At 45.7% G+C, this 25,119-nt stretch overlaps 1 long non-coding RNA gene and 1 other non-coding gene across 4 annotated transcripts in view; both read right to left on the reverse strand.

Moving 5' to 3' along the window:
- Positions 1–5,488: 5,488 nt before the first annotated feature.
- The window catches only part of LOC122691470, a 47,678-nt gene continuing 28,047 nt past the window's right edge, over positions 5,489–25,119 (reverse strand). The window contains exons 4-6 of one of the 3 annotated variants that reach the window (XR_006340412.1): positions 12,806–13,130; positions 10,170–10,566; positions 5,489–9,263 (exon numbers count right to left, since the gene is read on the reverse strand). This is a non-coding gene — a long non-coding RNA (uncharacterized LOC122691470). The remainder of the gene's footprint in view (positions 9,264–10,169; positions 10,567–12,805; positions 13,131–25,119) is intronic. The other 2 variants (XR_006340413.1, XR_006340414.1) reach the window with 2 other exon arrangements.
- On the reverse strand, positions 14,669–14,740 carry TRNAY-AUA. Its single transcript has one exon. It is a non-coding gene; the product is annotated as a tRNA-Tyr (tRNA).

The raw sequence follows: 25,119 nt of genomic DNA on the forward strand, positions 1-25,119 counted from the left end.
ATCCCACCCTCACATTCTCCCACAGAGTTCAAAAGTCTGTTCTGTATTTCTGTGTCTCTTTTTCTGTTTTGCATATAGGGTTATCGTTACCATCTTTCTAAATTCCATATATATGTGTTAGTATGCTGTAATGTTCTTTATCTTTCTGGCTTACTTCACTCTGTATAAGGGGCTCCAGTTTCATCCATCTCATTAGGACTGGTTCAAATGAATTCTTTTTAACGGCTGAGTAATATTCCATGGTGTATATGTACCACAGCTTCCTTATCCACTCATCTGCTGATGGGCATCTAGGTTGCTTCCATGTCCTGGCTATTATAAACAGTGCTGCGATGAACACTGGGGTGCACGTGTCTCTTTCAGATCTAGCAGAAGCATTTTCATAGAAACCCATTATCAGGTTGAGAAAATGACATCTATGACTGAAGATTTTTTATCATGTATGGATGTTTCATTTTATCAAATTATTTTTATATCTATTGAGATGATCATGACTTTCATTTTTAATCTATTAAAGGAGAGTCACATTGATTTATTTTCAAATGTTAAATTGCTTTGCAATCCTTAGATAAGCTCCACTTGGTCATGATGTAGTCTTTATATTTTGCTAAATATAAAGGATCCAATTTGCTAAAATTTTGTTAAGAATTTTTAAATCTATGTTCATGAGAAATCATAATTTGCAGTCCCCTTGTATTGTCTTTTTCTGGGTTTGAAATTAAAGAATAGACTGAATTGGGAAGTGTCCCCTCATCTTATTTTCTAGAAGAGTTTGGACATAATTGGTATTATTTCTTCCTTAAATGACTGGTATTAATAGAATACCCCACTAAAGCCATCAGGGACAGAGGTTTATTTTGTGGGGAGGTTTTTAACTGTAAACTTATTTAATAGATACAAGGCTCTTCAGGTTACCCACTTTTTTTTCTTGAGTAAGCTTTGGTAATTTGTATCTTTCAAGAAATGTGTTCATTCCACCTATGTTGTGGGATACAGAGTCTTTTTCCACTCTGGCCACTGGGGACACAGGCCTATATCGATTCCAAGATTGTTCTACCTGGTTCTTCTGGTGGTTCTTCCAGTGGCCTCAAGTACCTTCCTCACACCGACACACTGCTCAAGACTTGACTAGAATCTGCAGACTTCCAGGGCCCTCTATCATGCTCTCTCCATCTCTTCTCTGGTATTCTTCTGCCTGTAAACTTTAGCTGCTTTACCTCCCTGAATCTTCCACTCAGTCTTTCAATTCAGGGAAACCACTGGGCTCTGTGTGAACCCCTCTCCCTGGACTTGCTCCTGGCAGGAAGCACAGGCGTGCCAGCCTCGCCTCACTGGTCTTCCTTCTCTCCTAGATCACTGCCCTGTGCTGCTTTTCATTCAATGGCTGACGGCAGTTACTACATGTATTTTCTTTTTTTTTGTTTGTGATAAATCCAGTCCTTTTTCTCTGTCATGGGCAGAGGCAGAAGTCCATTTTGGCCACTTTGAAATTGAGGTTTCCTGTAGAATATCCAACTGCAGATATCTACCCAACAGTTGTAAGTGACAGGAGAGATTGTGACCAAAGTAAATATCCAGGAGCAAGTGCACAGAGCTAGTAACTAAAACCAAGAGTGCCACAGGAGAGAGTCCATCGTGGAGGAAGAACTGCATCTTAAAGGCAAAACCCACAGAGACAGGAACAAAAAGGAGACCATGAGGTAGAGAAGTGTAAGCAGGAGAGAAGTAGAAGAAAACTCATCAGAGAATGAGGTCGTGGAACTCAGGGCGTGGAGAGTTTCACGAGGGGCTCCAAGTGTCCAGTGCCCCAGAGGCCCGTACACAGGCAGACACAAAGCCGCTCGTGCCTTGACTGTGCCGTGCTGTGGTTCTGTGTACGCTGGTTCCACCAGTTCCAATATGGCAAACTGGTTCCCTTTATCAGAGAAGACTGAGATGGGCGTGAGCGAATCAGATGAGAGGAAGTGGTACAGCTGACAAGGGAAAGAGATTAGTAGCTAGAGGATGGCACAACCAAGGCTGGGGAGAGGCCTTGGTCCTGCCATCTGTGCACAGGAGGAAAAGGGAATCAACAGGTACAGCCAGAGTGATGGAAGAAAAGAGAACTGCTGGATGAAGATCCCAGAAGATGGGAAGGATAAAGGAGGGAAGGACAGGTACAAAGCAATGAAGGCTGAAGACGAGAGAGAGAACAAATCCGCCAAGGACCACTCTCCCATTTACCAAGAGAGACTGTGAGACACAGATAGGTCACATGCTAGGCTATGACAGCCTGACTACAAACCTCAGGCTTGTTTCTACTGGCCTAAGCCTGCAATTCTGAGACCTCTCCCCATGGCTGGTGGCAGGAAGTCCCATATATGCATAGCGGCAGTAGGCCCAGTTTAGGACTCCCTTGGACCACTCAAATGATGTGATATACACAAGACACTAAGGAAATCCATCCGCGACAGCACCTGTACCTGAAGCATCAGGTTCCACGTAGGAGAAGTGGACCCACCTGATGTTTAAAAAGTAGAAGTGTATCACGTTGACCAAATATGGGAATCCAAACTGGTTCAAGCCAAGAGAGAATGCAGAGCGCTGGATCTGGCCACAGCTGGCTCCAGAGCACAGAAGGAACAAGGCCCGGCCTCTTCCTGTCTCTCGGGTCTGCCTGACGCACAGGCGGCCACATGTGACCGTGAGCTGAAGGCAGCAGGTCCATCAGCTCAACAAAAGTGCCAGAACTGAGTCCCTGGTTTCACTGGCCTGGCCTGGATCATATGTTCATTGGGACCAATCACCAGGGCCAGAGGGACTGGTTGGGTGAGCCCAGGGTGGACTCACCTTCACTGGATGCACGTGGGCTAAGAGCAAAGAGCAGGTAAGTGATTCCTAGGAGGAAGGCACAGTTAAACAACTAGCGCCTCCTACAATTAGAAATCTGACACCGCTCCAAGGCGTCAGCTGGGGGTGGGGGGCACTACTCCAGGAATGGAAAGCACAGAGCCAAGAAGCCATGGCCTACACCTGCATCTGTGATGGAACGCAGTCCTCGCAGAAAACGTGTAAGAAGCCACAACACTGGACAACGACAATGCCATTCTGGAAACACTGTTTTTCAGAGTGTGCATCATGGATGCTCAGAAAACAGCTTCGCCTCGACCTTCGAGCCCACTGCTCCTTTTACTCCCCTTCAAATGAATCCATAATTCCATCTTGAGAATTCAATTGGAACTAATTCCTTTATTAAATAAGCTTCATTTGGGAGCTGACTGCCACAGACCTCAGGAGAAAATGCATCTTGCTTTTGCAGAGATCAACACAGTTCAGCAATGCTCAAGCTCCTCTTTCAGAGAGGTGAACCTCAGCTTAGAGGAAGGGCTGAGGAGGCTTCCACACTGAAGGTGACATGGAGAAGATGTAGTAATCACATGGGAGCCAGTCCAGGAGCAAACCGAGTGCATGGCCACCTGCTGCTTCCCTGTGCCCTGCCAGGACAGCGCTGCGAAGCAGAGGCATCCGGGTTCCCAAGCGGGCACCAGCAACACCTCCAAGGCAGACCTGAGGAACCTGAGGATGAGGTTCCAAAAGTAGACCCTGCAGAGGATAAGAGTCTGATCAGGAATAAAAGTAGACGGGGGTGGGGGCATGGTGTGTGTGTGTTCAGTCGTGTCTGACTCTGCAACCCCACGGACTGTAGCCCACCAGGCTCCTCTGTCCATGGAATTTTCCAGGCAAAAATACTGGAGTGGGTTGCCATTTCCTTCTCCAGGGATCTTCCTTGACCCAGGGATCGAAACCAGGTCTCCTGAGTCTCCTGCATTGGCAGGTGGATTCTTTACCACTAGCACCACCTGGGAATCCCCAGACAGTGATGAACCAAACACTTAAAAAGGTTCAAATGGTAAAATGTATGTCATGCATTGTTGTTGTTCGGTTGCTAAGTCGTGTACAACTCTTTGCAACACCATGGACTGCAGCATGCCAGGCTTCCCTGTCCTTCACTAACTTCCTGAGTTTGCTCAAACTCATGTCCATTGAGTCAGTGATGGTATACAACCATCTCATCCTCTGTCACCCCTTTCTTCTCTTGCCCTCAATCTTTCCCAGCATCAGGGTCTTTTTCAATAAGTTGGCTCTTCCCATGGGTGGCCAAAGTACTGGAGCTTCAGCTTCAGCATCAGTCCTTCCAATGAACATTCAGGGTTGATTTCCTTTAGGATTGACTGGTTTGATCTCCTTGTCCAAGGGACGCTCAAGAGTCTTCTCCAGTAACACAGTTCAAAAGCATGAATTCTTTGGCGTTCAGCCTTCTTTATGGTCCAACTCTCACATCCATACACGACTACTGGAAAAACCATAGCTTTGACTATATGGACCTTTGTCAGCAAAGTGATGTTTCTGCTTTTTAATACAGATTTGTCATAGTTTTTCTTCCAGGGAGCAAGTGTCTTAATTTTGTGGCTGCAGTCACCGTCTTCAGTGATTTTGGAGCCCAAGAAAATGAAATCTGACAGTTTTCACTTTTTCCCCATTTATTTGCCATGAAGTGATGGAACTGGAATGCCATAATCTTCTCTTTTTGAATGTTGAGTTTTAAGCTGCCTTTTTCACTCTTTTTCATCCTCATCAAGAGGCTCTTTAGTTCCTTTTCAGTTTCTGCCATTAAAGCGGTGTCATCTGCATGTCTAAGGTTACTGATATTTCTCCCGGCAGTCTTAACTCCAGCTTGTGAGTCATCCAGCCCAGCATTCCTCATGATGTCCTCTGCATGTAAGCAAGCAGGGTGACAATACACAGCCTTGACGTGCTCCTGTTTCAATTCTGAACCTGCCCATTGTTCCATGCCCAGTTCTAACTGTTGTTTCTTGTACTGCACACAGGCTTCTCAGGAGGCAGACTAGGTGGTCTGGTATTCCCATCTCTTTAAGAATATTCTACAGTTTGTTGTGATACACACAGTCAAAGGCTTTAGTGCAGTCCAAGCAGCAGAAGTCGATGTTTTTTGCAATTCCCTTGCTTTTTCTATGATTCAGCAGATCTCTGGTTCCTCTGCCTTTTCTAAATGCAGCTTAAACATTTGGAAGTTCTCAGTTCACATACTGCTGAAACCTAGCTTGAGGGATTTTGAGCATAATCTTACTAATATTTGAAATGAGTGCAACTGTACGGTAATTTGAACTTTCTTTGGGGTTGGAATGTAAACTCAGCAGGCCTATAGCCACTGCTGACTTTTCCAAATTTGCTGGCATATTGAGTGCAGCACTTTCACAGCATCATCTTTCAGGATTTGAAATAGCTTAGCTGGAATTCCATCACCTCCACTAGCTTTGTTCGTAGCAATGCTTCCTAAGGCCCACTTGATTTCACACTCCAGGATGTCTGGCTCTAGGTGAGAGACCACACCATTGTGGTTATCTGGGTCATTAAGAGCTTTTCTGTACAGTTCTTCTGTGTATTCTTGCCACTTCTTCTTAATCTCTTCTGCTCCTGCTAGGTCCTTGCTGTTTTTGCTCTTTATTGAGCCCATCTTTGCATGAAATGTTCCCTTGGTATCTCTAATTTTCTTAAAGAAATATGTTATGCATATTTTATCTTTAAAATTAAAAGAAATAAAAGAAAAAGTAGACAGGGAAATTGAGGGCTCTGTTCTCCAGTCCCAGTCCCTCTGCTGGCCCTGTGGTAGCCAGCCTCCCAAATTGTTGCCAGGGATCTCTGTTTCCTGGTGTTGAGTAGTACTGGCTTGTGCAACCAGAACATTGCAGAAATGATGATGTCTTTGGAGGGCAGGTCATAAAGGATACTTCAGCCTCTGATGTGCAGCTCTCTTGGATCATTCACTCTGGGAGAAGTCAGCTGCCATTTTGTGAAAAGACACAAACAGTGAGTAGAAAGGCACACTTGGCAAGGAACCAGGATCCCCCACCCACATCCATGTGAGCAGATCCTCCTGGGATCTATTCCCCTGGGAGCAGATCCTCCAACCCGAGCCAAGCCTTCAGATGATCAAAGCCCTGGCTGACATCTGGACTCGAAGATGAAAAACCATGTGCTAGAACTCCTCAATTAAGCCACTGCCAAGTTCCTGACCCACAGAAACCAAGATCATAAATGTTCTTTTAAGCCACTAATCTTAGGTACTTTGTTATCCAACATTAAGTAATATAACTCCAGCTGTAGGCACACAAGTCTTGTCTCCTAGCTACCCATCTCACGTTTGCAGGGCTTGCTCTCCCTCAGGGCCACGACCCCTCCCTGTCAGATGAATGCTTCCAGAGGGCGTGGACCCAGGATGTCATTAATGCCCTCTGGCCCTCTATGTCCCCAGTTTCCCTGTGTGCTGTATATGCCCAATAAACATGTACTAGATTAACTTAAATTTCTTTCTGTAGGGGAGAAACCTCGTGAGCACAGTGTTTCCCTCTCCTAGCAATCCCCTCCCATAACTCAAAATGAGACATGAATCCACAAGTCAATGCAATCAACTTCAAGAAAATGTCCAGCAGGCAACCTCGATTCCCCAAGAAGTACCCCCAGTGCAGCACAGATCAGCAGCATGTGTCTACCCAACTATCCCTGCCGAGTCTCAGGATTCAAATGGTCCATCAACAAGGACTTAACCCACCACCACCTGCCACTCCGCCAAGGGGTCAACGCAGGGCCCTGGGGAAAGACGTCAGGAGTTCCTCATGGACCTCTCACATTTCTGCACACCTGGTGAGCAGAGGCACTGTCGGCCTTTGTTCTGGACTTTTTTTCAAGGATGTTCATATCGTGAACAGGCTTGGAAGACAGAGACAGACTTGCTCTCTGACTGCTCGTTGTAAAATTCAGGCACCCTGATGGCTCCTCTCCTGTAATACAACCGGCTACAAGTACAGGTGTCCCCGGCCCTGCACACTGAACCTGTCCAAGAAAATGCTCATTCTCTGGCCACGCGACTGCTATGAGAACAAAGTCCTTCCACGGAGCCAGGACGCCTGCGTCTCCTGCCAGCGACCATAATGCTGCAGCAGGCTCACCAGTTAACTTGCAAGCAGGGTACAATCTCAGACTTGTTACAACTCCTGATAAGAGATCTGGAATTCCAGGTTTTACCCTGCTGGTTCTTGAGCTGAAAATTACGTATGTCTTCAGCCATAAAAGAGTGTCGTTAAGAGCACAGGAAGGCGCTTTGATAAATGGTCATTGATTGATTGGGTTGTTGTTGTTTTTTCCAAGACATACAGAAATCTCAAGAAAATAGCTGAATTCCTTGGATCTTTTTTCTTAGCAGGGTCTAGTAACAGCCTACAGGGCAGAGCGGGGAGGAAACTTGGTATGCCCAACCAGAAGTAAGAAAAGTGTCTATGACTGTGACTGTGAGCCCACAGAAGTCCCCAGGACACCTACCTAGAGGGGTTAACCAAACTCCCCCAGCCCCCAAAATAAACGGCCTACTGGCCAAATCACCGCGTTCCTCTGCAGACACGGTAGTCCAAACCTCCTTGGGCTGCCATACAGAATGCCTTAGACTAGGGGGCTCAACAGAAATCTTCTCACAGTTCTGGAGGCTAGACGTCTGGTGAGGACGCTCTTCCTGGTGTGGAGATAGCAGCCTTGTGTGTCCTCAAGTGGTGGCAAGAGAGGAAGCCAGCTCTCTGGGGTCTTTCCTCATAAGGGCACTAACCCCAGGGGATTAGGGCTTTGACACAGGAATGGGGGAGAGGGGCAGGGAATTCAGTCCACAGCAGGCAACCCGAGGTCCTGGTCCCCAAGAGGTCCCAGGACACACTCTCAATACTGATTCAATCTACAGCACTTATGGACCCCTCAAGCCCAGGGAGAACCTTGAACACCACCTGTCAGTGGGTGGGGAACAGCAACATAATGTACATTAGGTGACTGGTGATTCCATTTATAAAATCTCAAGGGAGCAGGAACCGTCCTCACTCCTTCTCTCAACACTTCCGTGTACACTGATGGTCAGATCAGTCAATCATCTGAAGACATTCCCAACTTTTTGGTCTCACTAAAAAAAAACAAAAAACTCATTATTTGTCACAAAGAGTCAGAGACGACTGAGTGACTAAACTGGACTGAACTGAAGTAGTTGCAAGGACAGGTGAAGACGCCCAATCCCCAAGAGTCATAAGACAGTGCGCCATTATAATGCAACATCAGGCAAAAGCAGGAAAGAGGGGAGATGTCATGGGAAAGGAATCTACTCAGTTATGTGTCTGAGAAACCTCAATAAAAACCGGGGCCTAGAAAAGCTACCAGAGCAAAGGCCAGGTTGGACTAGACTCTCCCAGTCAACTGGGCCGCCGTCTAGAGTGCCCCTCGGTCACAGGGCAGCTCAGTCACTCCACAGCAGGGGCTCTGACTTGGGATTCCCAGATCCCAGAGCCAGGGCCTCCTCACGCACTTCCCAGCCAGCTGTCCACAAACGCTGGACCTCCCCCCACACCATAACAAGCACTGCTTACCACAGTGAAAGTAACACGGGTCCACCTCCAAGACCAAACACACACAAAGAACGACATTAAAAAGCGGAATATATCAACACTCAAAACTAAAACCCTAGAAGCCTTGACACAGTTATCTTTCAACGGAAAATTTTCTCACAATAGTGACAAAATCCGGGTTGAGAAAAGAAATGTGTGCTGGAGGGGAAGAAGAGGCTGGAACCATTCAAGGGTGTGGCCATCCGGGGTCCACTCGGTGGCACATTGAACAGGTTTACCCCGTCCAGTTAGCACCTGCTGCAGGTACTGATGTACAGAAAATCAACACCCTTGATCTTCAACCAAGAATATGGTCAACAAGGCATATTTTTTCTGATCAATGCTGCTGATCAATTACGTAATAAAAGAGGGGAAAGAGAAAAGGGAAAGAGGAATTCACTCTTGGCATCAGAAGAATTTATGTGCCTCTCATGCAGCACTTGCAAACCTCAGGACTGTTCTCTGCTCAGGATTCTGCCTTAATAACAGATGAGAAATGTGTGCTCTGTGTTTCAAGGAAATCATGTGTGTCTCCAGGAGGGAGAGGAAGCCAGCACCTCCTGGAGCAACCAGCCTCAGGGCGAACAGAACTCACGCCTGACACTGCTGGGTAAAGCCGAGTGGCCCTCTGTAAAGGCAAGTGCCCACAGCTGCCCTAACCAGAGCCTCTGATGAGGGGAGGCCAAAAGGAATCGTAAAAAAGAAAAACAACTCCTCCCCAGTTACATTCAACTGATGGAAGTCGCTCTCAGGACTCTCCACGTCAGATGATATTGCAGGTCCAGATTTTCACTGTGAAAACAAATTGGGAAATCAACCAAGTGTGGGGTCAGTCCCAAGTCTCCCCACTTTTTAACTCCCTCTTTGCTGTCACCTCCCACCCCATCCTGACTCCTCAATCAAGGCTCAGCTGCCCAGAGGAGCTCGCCTTGTCACATGGCAGGGTTAGCCTCAATAGGGATGTTTGCATTTCAAAATAAAACTCCGCAGGAAGCAAAGCTTGGCCTAAACAATGAATCTCCATTGTTGGAATTCCAGGCACCCTGGTTTCCTAAGGGTCCAGAACTTGCTTGTTATCACACTACTGGGGGGTGGAAGGGTGGTATTTTATGGCCCTTGGAATCACACTGCTTCAGAAGCCATGTCTTCTGCCTAAGAATGAGGCAGCCCCTCTCTGCGCCTCTCAACTGATTTCAGACTTTCAGTCACTCGTGCCTTCTTTCAAAGGGCTCTCTGCTCTGCTGCGTCCCAGCACTGTGAACGCACAGACCCTGACATGCCTGTCGGCCTCTCCTCCCGAGCACGGGCTGTCCAGTGAGGAGGAGGAGGGAAAACTGCAGTCACGTGGTTCCTAACCCAGATGTATTGAATAGTCAGTCTCTAACGTAAAAAATAAAGCTTAATTGGTAGTAATTTTGCTAAGCAACTTCAGTTCCCTTTGTCTCAATTGCTACCTCTATAAATACAGAGAAAGACACTTTTTACATGAAATTCATGAGCTCATGTCTATTTGTCACTGTCCAATACCATATACCCTCCACAGGTATGACTATCTCTTTCCATGGTAATAAGATCACTGGCAGAAAATCATTTCACAGTAAAAGGACACCTCCCAAAGCAAACCCGAGAGAAGTGGCACTTCACCCCTCTCCTCCCTCTAAGCAGCCCAGTCTGTTCAGGCCACGGTCTACCACAGACCCCGCCAGCGGAACCGCTCCTCGCTGCCTCTGCTTCCACCTCCTCGATGGGCCATCCCTTTCTGGGCATCATCGACAATCGTGCCACATTGCAGTCTCGTAACTTCTCTCTCCTTTTAACCTCTGTGTAAACCACTTGACAGTAACTGTCCATTCTGGCAGAGAAGGTCTTGATCAAAATCGTTTGTTTACAGAGAATTAATCCCAGCTCCTGGATGTCAGTGCTGTGATTCTTTGAAGAGGCCAGGAAGCTGGAGTTTTAACAGCCTTGGAGGAAAGCAACCCAAGACTCAGAGAAGAAGCTGCAAGCCACTGATTCAGTCATTGCATTCGGCTGCCATCTAGTGACAGACAGGGATATCTGCTGCGGACCGTGGGTAGTTTTCACCTCCAACATTCTAAGTTGAGGGAGAGGGGGAGAAAACCTCTAAATAATAAATGCCAATATAACCTGCAATAGTTCAAATGGCCAAATTAATATTCAAGCTATTCTTCTTCAGACATCAAGATACATCATTATTTAAGAAAACAGATTTCATAGCAGACTCAGCCTTCGTCAAAAATCTGGTGGCTTCCCTGGTGGCTCAGACGGTAAAGCATGCACCTGCAGTGCAGCGGATTGAACCTGGGTTCAATCCCTGGGTTGGGAAGATCCCCTGGAGAAGGGAAATGCTACCCACTCTAGTATTCTGGCCTCGAGAATTCCATGGACTATACAGTCCATGGGGTTGCAAAGAGTCGGACACGACTGAGCAACTAAGCGCAGGCGCGCACACACACACCCAGTATCTGTACTTATAGGGTTTCCAAGGCGGTTCAGTGATTTAAAAAAAAAAAAAAATCCTCCTGCTAACACAGGAGACACAGGTTCGATGCTTGGATTGGGAAGACCCCCTGGAGAAGAAAACGGCAACCCACGCCAGTATTCTTGCCTCAGAAATCCCATGGACAGAGAAGCCTGGTGGGCTACAGTCCATGGGATCGCAAATACTTGAACACAACTTAGCATTCATCACAGAGACACAGGTACAAGATATCTGCTATAACATTTTAAAAGAAGATTGCAAAAACCTAGTTTTCATCAGTAGAATCAAATAAAGTAAAATTGATCCAAATAACAAGCTGCAGATCTCTTTCACCACTGGTGCGGAACTTAACAGCTTTTTTCTCAAGTATTTTGGCATAAGAAAAACCTTATTTCTTTCACCTTTCGGGTTCCACAGCATTTTTCAACAACCTTTAGTTATAACACATCAAAGGAAAATTTTTATGTAAAATGAAGTCATGATTCTTGAGTTCTGAGACTGCTTCCTGGTTTTGTTGTTCAATCGCTCAGTCGTGTCCGACTCTTTTGGACCCCATGGACTACAGCATGTCAGGCTTCCCTGTCCTTCACTATGTCCCGGAGATAGTTTCCTGATATAAACTGGCTCAAAGCAGCTAATTATTAGATCTTTGACTATCAACCATTAATTATATTTATTTTTTCTCTGATTTTCTCATTTGTGTACATCATTGTTGTTGTTGATCAGTTGCTCAGTTGTGTCTGACTCTTTGCAACCACATGGACTGTAGCCTACCAGGTTCCTCTGTCCCTGGGATTTCCCGGGCAAGAACACTGGAGTGGGTTGTCATTTCCTCCTCCAGAGGATTTTCCTGACCCAGGGATTGAACCTGTGTCTCTTACATCTCCTGCACTGGCACACAGGTTCTTTACCACTAGCGCCACCTGGAATGCAAAAGTGAGTCTAAACAAACTTTCAGACGGGGATGAGACCTCCCTTGGTAAAAAAAAAAATACCTGAAGAAAATTTTATCCCCAGGGCAAGGGCAGCCAGAATAGATCTTCTGCTATCATCGCAGAACTTGATGGAGGAAGAAAAGCCAGTTGGCCTCTGAGAGCTGTCCCGGGGCTGAGGCTGTGACTGCACATAACTGATCTGCCTGTTCCCAGCAGCAGTGAGCTTGAGGGGCGGGAGGATCTGTCCCGCACCGAGCTAACTCAAACAGCTACCAGGTCCCAACCCCGCCCATCTGAGCTGCCTGAGCACCCTGGCAGAGGAAAGGACCTTGAATATTCATTGGGAGGACTGAGGCTGAAGCTGAAGCTCCAATACTTTGACCACCTGATGCGAGGAGCCAAATCACTGGAAAAGACCTTGATGTTGGCAAAGATTGAGGACAAGAGGAGAAGGGGGCGGCAGAGGGTGAGACGGTTAGATGGCATCATCGACTCAATGGACATCAATCTGAGCAAACTCCAGGAGATGGTGAAGGACAGGCAAGCCTGGAGTGCTGCAGTCCATGGGGTTGCAAAGAGTCAGACATGCCTGAGTCAGTGAACAACAACAAACTGATTTCTCTGGCCATAACTTACAGTTCTGTGCAAAGTGTTAGTCTTGGAATCTACGCTAGCTGGAGCATTCTCTTTGGCTGGGTCTTATCCTTTGGCTGGCTACTTCCCTAAGCAGGATGGAAGACATTTGGGCAGAATCACAAAGTCACAGGACAGGACAGGACCCACATCCGGTTTATCACTGGTCTTCTGATGGCTTTCCAGGTCTGAAGACCAGCTCTTAGTTTATCAAAACCATCAGGCTTCCTAAAAACTGCCCCCAACCCTCCCCACTAACTCACAGTTTCGCCCGGTGTTGATCTTCTCACAGAGAGCTCTACGAAGGAGCTTTTCAAAGATGCTGAACATCATGTTCCAGACATGCTGTGCCTTGTAAGAGGTCATCAACAGGTTGATCAGGTCTTCTTTGGTTGTCCTTAGATCGAGTGTTGGGATCTCTGGCAGTCCGAGCTCCACATGTTTTTGTCCAAGGTGGATCTTCCATCTAATAAATTCCTTTTTATTAAGCTTTTCTAGATACCACAGCAGGTGGTCTGATTCTGCCATCTTGCCTGTCCAGCAGGATCAGACTTAGAAAGAGTCTCCAGGACCAAGGAATTGTGGAATCTAGAAAATAAAGATGGAATCGGAGCACTGCAGCATTATTTACAACAGCCAAGACATGGAAGCAACGCAGATGTCCATTGACAGATGAATGGATAAATAAATTGTGGTACATATATATGATGGAATATCACTCAGCCATAAAAAGAAATACATTTGAGTCAGTTTGGTGACATGGATGAACCTAGAGCCTGTTACACAGAGCAAAGTAAGTCAGAAAGAGAAAAACAAATACCATGTATTAACACATATATATGGGATCTAGAAAAAATGGTACTGCTGGGCTTATTTGCAGGGCAGGAAGAGAGACACAGACAGAGAGAACAAACTTGTGGACAGGGCGGGAGAAGGCGAGGGTGGGACGAACTGAGAGAGTAGCACTGAAACATATACACTACTTACTATATGTAAAACAGATAGCTGGTGGGAAGTTGCCGTCTAACACAAGCTGCTGTCTAACACAGGTGGAGCTCAACCCAATGCTCTATGATGACCTAAAGGGGTGGGATGAGCAGGGCGGTTGGGAAGGAGGTTCAAGAGGGAGGAGACATGTGAATACCTATGGCTGATTCATGTTGACGTTTGGCAGAAACCAACACAACACAACATTGTAAAGCAATTATCCTCCAATTTTAAAAAAATTCAATTGATTTTTAAAAAGGCAAAAAGGAGGTAAAAAAATCTAGGCAAAAAAAAAAAAGATGGAATCAGAGAATCCAACTACACAGCAGCATCAATTCATTTGAAGTTGACATAGTAGAAAACTTCTGTGGTCTGAGATGAGCTTCTTAGATAGTTCATCAATAACAAGTCTGAACTCCCCTAGGACAAAAACCTTGACAACTGACCTTGGTAAACTTGTGGGTTGAGATAAATGTGGTATATTAGTTTCATTAAAGGTCAATGTTCTTGCCTACCATGTGATCCAGCAATCCCACCTCTGAGCACATATCCAGAGAAAGCCATAATTCCAAAATATGCATGCACTCCCATGTTCCTAGCAGCACTACTTACAATAGCCAGGACATGGAAGCAACCTAACTGTTCATCAAGAAATGAATAAAGAATATGTGTGTGTGTATACACACATGCATGCATGCACGCACGCGCACACACCCACACAGGAATACTACTCAGCCATAAAAAAGAATGAAATAATGCCATTTGCAGCAACTTGGATGGACCTAGAGATTATCATACTAAGTGAAATAAGTCAGACCAAGAAAGACAAATATATGATATCACTTATAGGTGGAATCTAATTTTAAAAAACAACACAAATGAACTTATTTATAAAATAGAAACAGACTCACAGATAACAAACTTACAGTTACCAAATGGGAAATGTGAAGGAAGAATAAAATAGGAATTTGGGAGAAATAAGATACACACGAAAATATATAGAAAAGTGAAAGTGAAGTCTCTCAGCTGTGTCCGACTCTTTGCGACTCCATGGACTGTAGCCTACCACGCTCCTCTATCCATGGGATTTTCCAGGCAAGAGTACTGGAGGGGGTTGCCATTTCCTTCTCCAGAGGATCTTCCCAACCCAGGGATCGAACCTGGGTCTCCCGCATTATAGGCAGACACTTTACCATCTGAGCCACCAGGGAAGTCAAGCCATATATAGAACAGATAATCAACAAAGACCTACTGCATAACACAGGGAACTCTACTCAATATTCTGTAATAACTTACACAAGAAAAAATCTGAAAAGGAATGAATATGTGTATATGTACAACTAAACTACTACACTGTAAACCTGAAACTAACACAACATTGTAAGTCAACCACATGCCAAAACAAATAAACAAAATAAACGTATTCAGATGAAGGAAAAAAGGCAACATTCTTGTTGTAAAAATTATCCCTGGTTACTAAAGCTTTTAGCTTTTGAGAATTCAGTGTCATACAAACCTTTTTGAGGAAGGCATGCCTCAGCTCTTTGGTATGGAGTGTTAGACAAACACTGTACTTAAGAGCCATGAAAAAAAGCATCTCTGTGCACCTGGTGTTCTCACGCCTCCACGTGCAGCCAGGATCAGGCACACGATAAAATCGGTGCCCTGCATGCACATGCAAAATGACGCTGAGGAAACTGTCTACTTAGACGAGAGGAAAGCACAAGCCTTATACCACTCCACATAGCAACTCTAAAAATAAGATTATATATTTTTAAAGGAAAAATGATCGGAGCTTAATAAAAAACACAGGAATATATCATAGGTATGATTTTGAGGGAAAAAAATATTATACCTAAAAGCACTAATTGAATACAAAAGAACCAAGGTTTTTGTTTTTGTTTTTACATTGACTTCGTGGGATTCCCTGGTGGCGCAGTGGATAAGAATCTGCCTGCCAATGCAGGGGACATGGGTTCAGTCCCTGATCCAGGAAGATCCCACATGCTCATGCACCACAACCATTAACCCTGTGCTCCAGAGCCCAGGAGCCACAAGTACTGAAGCCCACACGCCCCAGAACCTGTGCTCCCCAAAAAGAGAAGCCACTGCAGTGAGAAGCCTGAGCACCACAACCAGAGAAAGAGCCCCCGCTCACTGCAACTAGAGAAAGCCCGCCCAGCAACGAAGACCCAGCACAGCCAAAAATAAAGTTACAAAAAATTAAAAGCATTTAATATATTTAAACACCAACTCAGCATTTGCTCTTTTAAGAACCTATGAAGAAGAACCACTAGGTGTCAAACTTATGGTATTCTTTAAACTGTCCTATATAATGGTGTATAGTCAGAAACTGACGACTGACAAAGCATGATTAAATATTTCGATCATATCCAGGTTGTATATTATAAACCCAACTAACATCATGCTTTCAAAGAACACTTAAAGAGACAGAGCTCACACTACTATGTTCAGGGAAATATAAGTCATGTAAAAGTACTTATAAGGTCTCTCCAGTGTTTTAACAAACATACCAGCAGAAGGAAGTACATCTCTTCAACACTGGCTGTATTTGTGTAGCACAGTTGTTTTCTTCTTTTTAAACCTTGATTCTCAGTGTTTTTTCAATAAACATAAGATTATGCAGTGATAAAAGTTAAGTCTTACAGAAAGCAGAACACCCCTTACACTGTTGGTGGGAATGTAAGGAGTGATGCCACCGCAGAAAACAGAATGTAAGTGTCTCACAAATCTAATAATAGAACTACCATGTGACCCAGCAATTTCACTCCTGCATACAGATCTGAAAAACTAAAACAAAAACAGAAACACTAACTCAGAAGGACACACGCACCCAGATGTTCACAGCAGCACTGTTTACCGTAGCCTTCCAAAGGACACATGCTCCCCAGTGTTCACTGCAGCACTGTTTACCATAGCCAGGACACAGAAACCACCTCAGTGTCCATCAACAGAGGAATGGATAAAGATATGGTACACGTATGCAATGGAATACTACGCAACCATAAAAAGAATGACATTTTGCCATTTGCTGCAATACAGGTGGACACAGAGGGCATTATGCTAAGTGAATAAGTCAGACAGAGGAAGACAAATACCTACATCACTTATATGTGGAACCAAAAAAGACAACAAACTCTAATGAATATAACAAAAAAGCAGCAGACTCACAGATATAGAGAACAAACTAGCAGTTACCAGTGGAGAAAGTTGGGAGGGGCACAATAGGGGTGGGGGGAGTGGGAGGCACACACTATTCGATGTAGACTAGGCCAGGAGCCCCCCACCTCTGGGATCTAATGGCTGACGATCTGAGGTGGAGCTGACATAATAATAGTAATAAAAATAAAGTGCACAGGCAATGTGCTTGAATCATCCCGAAACCATCCTCCACTCCCATCCATGGAACAAAATCAGTCCCTGGTGCCAAAGAGGTTGGGAACCCCTAGAATAGGCTATAAGGGGACTTCCCTGGGGTCCAGTAGCTAAGACTCTGAGCTCCCAATGCTGGAGGGCCAGTTTCGACCCCTGGTCAGGGAACTAGATCCCACATACCACACACACACACACCCAAAAAAAAAATCCCAAGTGTCACATGTAAAAGAGGCTTCACAGCCAAATAAACAAATAAATACCTGTTTTAAAAATAAGTTATAAGAATGTATTGGGCTTCCCTGGTGGCTCAGTCGTAAAGAATCTGCCTGCCAATGCAGGAGACATGGGTTGGATCCCTGGGTCAGGAAGATCCCCTGAAGGAGGAAATGGCAACTCCAATATTCTTGCCTGGAGAATCCCATGGACAGACGTAGCCTGTCAGGCTACAGTCCATGGGGTCGCAAAGAGCTGGACAAGACTTAATGACTAAACAACAAAAAACAATGTATTGTACAACACTGGGAATATAGCCATATTTGGTATTAATAGTCACCATAAATGGAGTGTAACCTTTAAAAATCGCATAAAAAATAAAACTTTATAAAAAGTTAAGCTTCACCAAAGCCATCCCTCCCGCTAAGTCTGTTTCACATCATCTTCCTCTGAGCCTCCTCCTGGGACTCAGACTTATTGTAAGAGATGAGATGGAGTCCAGCAGGCCCCAGAGACTTCACGCGGAGAAGCACTGTGGTATCCTGACTACACAAATCACGTGGCTGAATAGCTGCCAACCACCCATGGGACACTCTGAGCACCTCTGATCCGACCTTCCGGAGTATTTGTGCCTTCCTGTTTCATTTGGGCGGCCCTGGATATCCATAGAAGCAGGATTTTGGTTTCCTTCTTTTTTTCTTCTTTTTTTCTTAAGTGTAAGCAAAATATGCTGTTTGAAATTGGCTCCTGAAGGGTGGCCTCTATTTGAGTTCTGTTTCTGTTACTTCCTGCATGTTATTTCTTCAGCAAAGGGATCATTTTGCAGGGCTTCCCTAGAAGCTCAGCTAGTAAAGAATCTACATGCAGTGCGGGAAGGGAAAGGCAAACCCTCCAGTATTCTGGCCTGGAGAATTCCACGGGCTGTATACTCCATGGGGTTGCATACTCCATGGGACTGCAGAGTCGGAAAGAGAATATGAAGTACCCGTAGGTCCTGCATTTGAGAGTTGTTGTTGCCCCCAATGGCCACGAGGCACAGCATGTCTTCCTGCCCTGCTCTGAGTACTGGGGACACCTGAGCCTTCCCAAGGGCTTCCCTGATAGCTCAGCTGGGAAAGAATCCGCCTGTGATGCAGGAGACCCTGCTTTATTCCTTCCCAAATATTGTGTTCCAGTGACGGGAAAGTGTGGTGGGAAGTGCAGAACAGACACATCGGGCCCGAGCGTCATTCCTTCTGCCCCTTACCCTTCACCCCCAGAGTTATGCCAATCCCTGCCAAAGTGTTATGCCAAGGTAGCTGTCTTAGGCAGGTGAAATTTCTCTAAGGAGAGAGGCTTGGAAGTGAGAATCCACTGACTGAAAGAGGTGGAGATAGTGTGAGTCTTCAAATCTCTTTCAACTCAGAGAGTCTACCATTTTCTAGGTGCAAGAGGCTTGCTTTAGGTGTAGGAGGACCATCTGAATTTTCAGGTGGCGGCCCCACGTATGGGGGCAGGCGGTCAGCATATCACTGCAGCTCACGGGCTGGCAACACCTTTCCAGCTCTGTCGTGGAGACCACAGTCTGACCTGGAAGTCAAGACCACTGAACCCAGGCACGAGACAGCAGCACAGGGTTCGGAGGCCTGAGGAGAATGCAGCAGACGTTGGTTTGGGGGGATTTATCCGGCAGTAATTTTTATTTGCTGTTGGAGTATAGCTGGGTTACACAGTTGTTTGTTTTTGGTGCACAACAAGGTCATTCAGTTATACATACACATGTGCCTGTTCATTATTCACGGGCCTGTTTGTAATCACGTAGAGCCTGTGAGAGGGTGTAGAGTCCACGTCCTTATTCTATGGAGCATGTTCCTGTTCATTTTTTGTCTATTTGTGTATTTATCTATCTAGAATTTTATATGGTAATATATGGTAATACCAGTCTCCTCAGTTACCTCCTCTTCCACTCCCCTGTGTTCTTTCCCGTCAATAGAGTCGAAGTTTTCTAGGCTTCTGAGTTTGCTTGGCCTAATAATTTTTTTTCCACCTGTGTGCAGATTTCACCCCTGGGTGAGAGCACACTTTCAGTCTCTGATGACCTGCCTAGTGTGAGCACCGCCTGGTCCACATCTATGCTGCTGCAGCTGGCCCCGCTTCATCCTCCCATGTGTGGCAGTCGCAGCCCAGGAGGGTGTGCAGAACATCTCCAGCCTCCATCCGTCTGTGGATCAAGTTCTGGTTGCTTGCGTGCCCTGGCTGTTGTAAATAGCACCACAAAGAACGGTGGATGCATGTGTGTCCTGGAGGGACGCTTTTCCTAGGGTCTAGGCCCTGGAGGTGGACTGCAGCATCCTAGGCTGCTTTTTGTGTCTAAAGGAGCCTGCATGCACTTGTCTATAGTGGCTGTTGTCAACTGCACTCCCCCTGCAGCCTAGGATGTTCTCCTGGCCTTCTGCAGTATTTACTGTTTGTACACTTTCTGCTACCTGCTGCCAAGGAGAGCTCCCTGTAGTTCTGCTGTGCCTTCCTCTTTGAATTGGGTGGCCCAGGATTTCCACAGGAGTGGGATTCTGGTTTCCTTTTTGTTTCAATGTAAGAAAAATTTGCTGTTTGAACTGGCTCTTGAACTCCAGCCTTCTTTGAATTCTTCTTCTGTTACCTCCTGCGTGTCATTTCTCCAGGGAGAGGATCATTCAGAGCCCCGCGGGACTGGTGCCCACAGACTCAGGTTTAGAGCTGTTGTTGCCTGAGAGGGCCACAAGGCAGCAGCACATCTCCCTGCCCCACACCGGGTACCAAAGAAACCAGAGCCTCGGCAAAGACTGTGCTCCTGGGCTGGAAAGCGCGGTGCAAGTGCCGGACGGTCCCACAGGGCCAGTGTCACCCCTCCGCCCCTCACCCTTCGCCTCCCAAGGCCTATCCCAACGCCTGCCAAGGTGTTATGCTGAGGCCACTGTCCTAGGCAGCTGGAGCTTCTTTAAGGACTGAGGCTTGAAGTAAGAACCCCATGACCAGGAGAGATGGAAACAGGTTGTCTTTTAAAGCTCTTCCAATCCAGCCTGTCTCTTTTTAGGTGCAAAAGGCTTGTAATGTGAATACTGTGGTCCCATCTAGAGAGGCCCAGGCAGTGTGGATTCAATGGGGTATTAGAGAACTGCGCATACAGATCTGGTATGGATCTTTTGAGTTGCCAGGGGAAAAAAACCTGCAGGCCAAAGTCCACACTGATCGTTTTACAGCCAACAGGCATCCAGCTGGTGGGAGCTATGATGTTTGAAGAGGGGAAAACTGTAACATGCTAGTTACACCTCATGCCAGACAAACCTGGGTTTGATTTTTTCAGCTACCATCCATAAGTTGTGTGACCTTGGGTGTTTCATAACCTCTCTGAGCCTCAGTTCCCCCATCTGTAAAATGGGTATTATACCACCTAGTTCCACGGCTTCTTGTAAGGTTTAAATGAGATAATGCATGTAAACTGTCCATCACATTACCTAGCATGTAGTAAGTGCTCAGGAGATGATTAACACTTCCTGCCTTAATGGTAGAAAAGTAACCCTAGATTTTCAACATCTCAAGTACGTATCACATTTGTACACACCGTGTGTGGTGGAAGAATGCTTCAGAGAGGGGAAAACGCAGAAAGTGCATTTCTGCTGGGGCTGGAGTTCTGCCTAAGGGAAGCACGCTCCATAATTGGGTGAGCACACTTTGCAGCTGATGAGGTTTAAGAAGGTGGGTGGAAGCAACTGGTGTACAGTGGAGAGGGTTTGGGCTTTGTATGTGCCCAGTTTCAGATGCTCTGTGACATCAAGAAAGGGGCTTGGTTTCCCTGAACTTCTGTCTCAAATCTAAACGATGAGATGGTAACTACAGAAATGTCCAGTGGTTCAGGAGTAACTGACCCCAGAGAAATAAAGTGTGTCCTTGGAAGTGGTCAGCTCTGCAGTCCATGTGTGTCCTCTGCTTGTCCCCGAGCTGCTTTACAGAGGCTGAGGCTTCTGGTGTGGGACAGTGGTGGTGTTGCATGGGTCATGGGTTGTGAAAGTGGGTCATGTCCCAGATCTCAGGTCCCTGGGGCAGCGGCAGAGTGTGCGTCCTTGGCTTGCCAAGGGAAGCTCTAATACTTTGGCCTCCTGATGTAAAGAGTCAAGTCATTGGAAAAGACCATGATGCTGGGAAATATTGAAGGCAAAAGAAGAGGGCAGCAGAGGAAGAGATGGTTGGATGACATCACTGACTTAAGAGACATGAATTTGAGCAAACTCTGGGAGATAGTGAAGGACAGGGAAGCCTGGCGTGCTGCAGTCCATGAGGTCTCTAAGAGTCAGACACGACTTCAAGACTGAACAACAACAACAAAGAAGACAAAAGACCTATACTCAAAACTATATGACACTGCTGTATGAAATCGAAGATGACACAAGCAGAGGCATGTTGCAGACTGGAAGAATCAATACTGCCAACATGATTATGTGACTATACTACCCAAGGCAATCTACAGATTCAACGCAACCCCTATCAAATTACCAATGGCGTTTTTCACAGAACCAGAACAAAAAAAATCTTAAAATTTGTACAGAGCCACAAAAGACCCCAAATAGCCAAAAGCAATCTTTAGAAAGAAAACAGAATTGGAGAAATCAGCTCCCTGACTTGAGACCATTTTACAAAGCTATAAGCATCAAAACATTATGGTATTGGCATAGAATAGGACAGAAAACCCAGAAATAAACCCATGCACCTATGGTCAACTAATTTACAACAAAGGAGGCAAGACTACACAATGGAGGAAAAACATTCTCTTCAATAAATGGTGCTGAAAACTGGATAGTTACATGTAAAAAAACGAAACTGGAAATTCTTACACCATACCGTACGTAAGTCCCTCTCATATGAAGCTTCAAGCTGCAAACTTTCAAAGATGCAACCATGTGTCCACACGCCCAAACACTTACGCTGGCCCGTGTGCATGGCAGCAAGGCCGCGTGCACGCGTCCTCTACAAGCGGCTGTGCCTTGTGTACTTCACTGTGCAGTGCCGTGACGAGCACAGCAGTGCATCATCTTTATTTCCAGCTGGGTCTGCAGAGGATGACTTCACTGAAGCAAGCTCCTCCTTGCTGGGCAACACGAGGAGCTAACTAACGAAGACCTGATGCAGTGAAGACCCACAGAAAGGAAGAAGAGAAACACGAGGAAGAACTAACTACAGAACCAAAGGGACGGACGACATAGGAAATGGGAAGGGGATTTGACTCAAGGAAGCACTGTTAGTTTTTGAGGCACAGGACCTGAACGTAGACTGCTACACGAAGGTTGCAGCATTCAGAATGCAACCCAGTGCCACCATGTCATCTACGGCAAGAAAAAAAGAGCCACTACCCAGACACCGTTGGATCGTTTTTTCAAGAGGGTAGACAGAACTGAATCCAGCAAGGAAGCAGAGCCCATGCCGTCATCAGCATGCGTGAGTGAACTTGCAGCTTGCCCTCAACCTCCCATCGCCGAGGGCCCTTCAGCTCTGCCGTCTCCCGCCCCTCCCCCTCCTCCTCCAGTCAGTGACCCCTCGTGCATATTCACTCAACGCAGCCCCTGTGTGCCAGCTGTCACACTCTACTTCTCAAAGTCCTGTACTGTAAGGTTCAAAATGCTTTATTTTCTGTTTGTTTTTTATGTATTCAGTTAGTTGCTCAGTCATGTCCAACTCTTTGTGACCCCATGAATCACAGCACGCTAGGCCTCCCTGTCCACTGCCAGCTCCCAGAGTCGACCCAAACCCATGTCCATTGAGTCGGTGATGCCATCCAACCATCTCATTCTCTGTCGTCCTCTTCTCCTCCTGCCCTCAATCTTTCCCAGCATCAGGGTCTTTTCCAATGAGTCACCTCTTCACATGAGGTGGGCAAAGTATTGGAGTTTCAGCTTCACCATCAGCCCTTCCAATGAATACCCAGGACTGATCTCCTTTAGGATGGACTGGTTGGATCTCCTTGCAGTCCAAGGGACTCTCAAGAGTCTTCTCCAACACCATGGTTCAAAAGCATCAATTCTTTAACGCTCAGCTTTCTTTATAGTCCAACTCTCACATCCATACATGACTACTGGAAAAATCATAGCCTTAACTAGACGGACCTCTGTTGACAAAGTAATGTCTCTGCTTTTTAATATGCTGTCCAGGTTGATATAAATCATGGCAATAGTTTTTTTTATCCATCTCTCAGAGTAATGGGAAAAAAAATATAAACAAATATAACTCAACTAAACTCAAAAGCTTTTGCACATCAAAGGAAACAAGAAACAAAATGAAAAGAAAACCCACAGATTGAGAGAAAATATTTGCAAATGATGTGACCAACAAGGGATTAGTCTCCAAAACTCACAAACAGTTCATGTGGCTTAATAGCATCAACACAAAGAACCCAATCAAAAAATGGGCAGAAGACTTACACAGACATTTCTCCAAGACTACAGGTGGCCAAGAGGCACATGAAAAGATGTTCAGTATCACTAGTGGAGACATGCAAATGAGATATTAATTCACACCAGTCATAAAGGTTATCATCAAAAAATCCACGAAAAGGACTTCCCTGGTGCTCCAGTGATTAAGAATTTGCCTGCCAATACAAGGCACACAGGTTTGACCCCTGGTCCGGGAAGATGCAACAGGCATGTGGTAACTAAGCCCCTGTACCACAATTACTGAAGCCTATGCACCCTTCAGCCCAAGAGCTGCAACTACTAAGGCTGGCACACCTAGAGCCCATGCTCTGAAAAAAAAAAAGCTACAGCAATGAGAAGCCCACACACACCACAATGAAGAGCAGACCCCACTCACTGCAACCAGAGCAAGTCCATATGCAGCAATGAAGACCCAGCATAGCCAAAAATAAAATAAAAACTTTTAAAAATATATATTTTTTAAAAATCCACAAACAATAAATGCTACGGAGTGTGGAGAAATGGGAACCCTCCTACACTGTTAGTGGGAATGTAAATTGGTGCAGCCACTATGGAAAACAGTATGACGGTTCCTTAAGAAACTGAAAACAGAGTTACTATATGTTCCTGCAAACCCACTCCTGGGCATGTACCCAGAGAAATACATGGTTCAAAAGGATACATGCACTGCAATGGTCACTAAAGTGCTGTTTACAAAAGCCAAGACATGCATGCAACCTAAGTGTTCATCAAGAGAAGACAGGATAAAGAAGATGTGTATGTGCCAGTCAGAATGGCTGCTATGCAAAAGTCTACAAGCAATAAATGCTGGAGACGGTGTGGAGAAAAGGGAACCCTCTTACACTGTTGGTGGGAATGCAAACTAGTACAGCCACTATGGAGAACAGTGTGGAGATTCCTTAAAAAACTGGAAATAGAACTGCCATATGACCCAGCAGTCCCACTTCTGGGCATACACACCGAGGAAACCAGATCTGAAAAAGACACGTGCACCCCAATGTTCATCAGAGCACTGTTTATAATAGCCAGGACATGGAAGTAACCTAGATGCCCATTAGCAGACAAATGGATAAGAAAGCTGTGGTACATATACACAATGGAATATTACTCAGCCATTAAAAAGAATTCATTTGAATCAGTTCTAATGAGATGGATGAAACTGGAGCCCATTATACAGAGTGAAGTAAGCCAGAAAGATAAAGACCAATACAGTACACTAACGCATACATATGGAATTTAAAAAGATGGTAACGATAACCCTATTTGCAAAACAGAAAAAGAGACACAGATGTACAGAACAGACTTTGGGACTCTGTGGGAGAAGGCGAGGGTGAGATGTTCTGAGAGAATAGCATTGAAACAAGTATACTATCAAGGGTGAAACAGATCACCAGCCCAGGTTGGATGCATGAGACAAGTGCTCAGGGCTGGTACACTGGGAAGACCCAGAGGGATGGGATGGGGAGGAAGGTGGGAGAGGGGTTCAGGATGGGGAACACATGTAAATCCATGGCTGATTCATGTCAATGTATGGCAAAAAC

This window comes from Cervus elaphus, chromosome 4 (genome assembly GCF_910594005.1).
Source record: "Cervus elaphus chromosome 4, mCerEla1.1, whole genome shotgun sequence".
Lineage (NCBI taxonomy): Eukaryota > Metazoa > Chordata > Mammalia > Artiodactyla > Cervidae > Cervus > Cervus elaphus.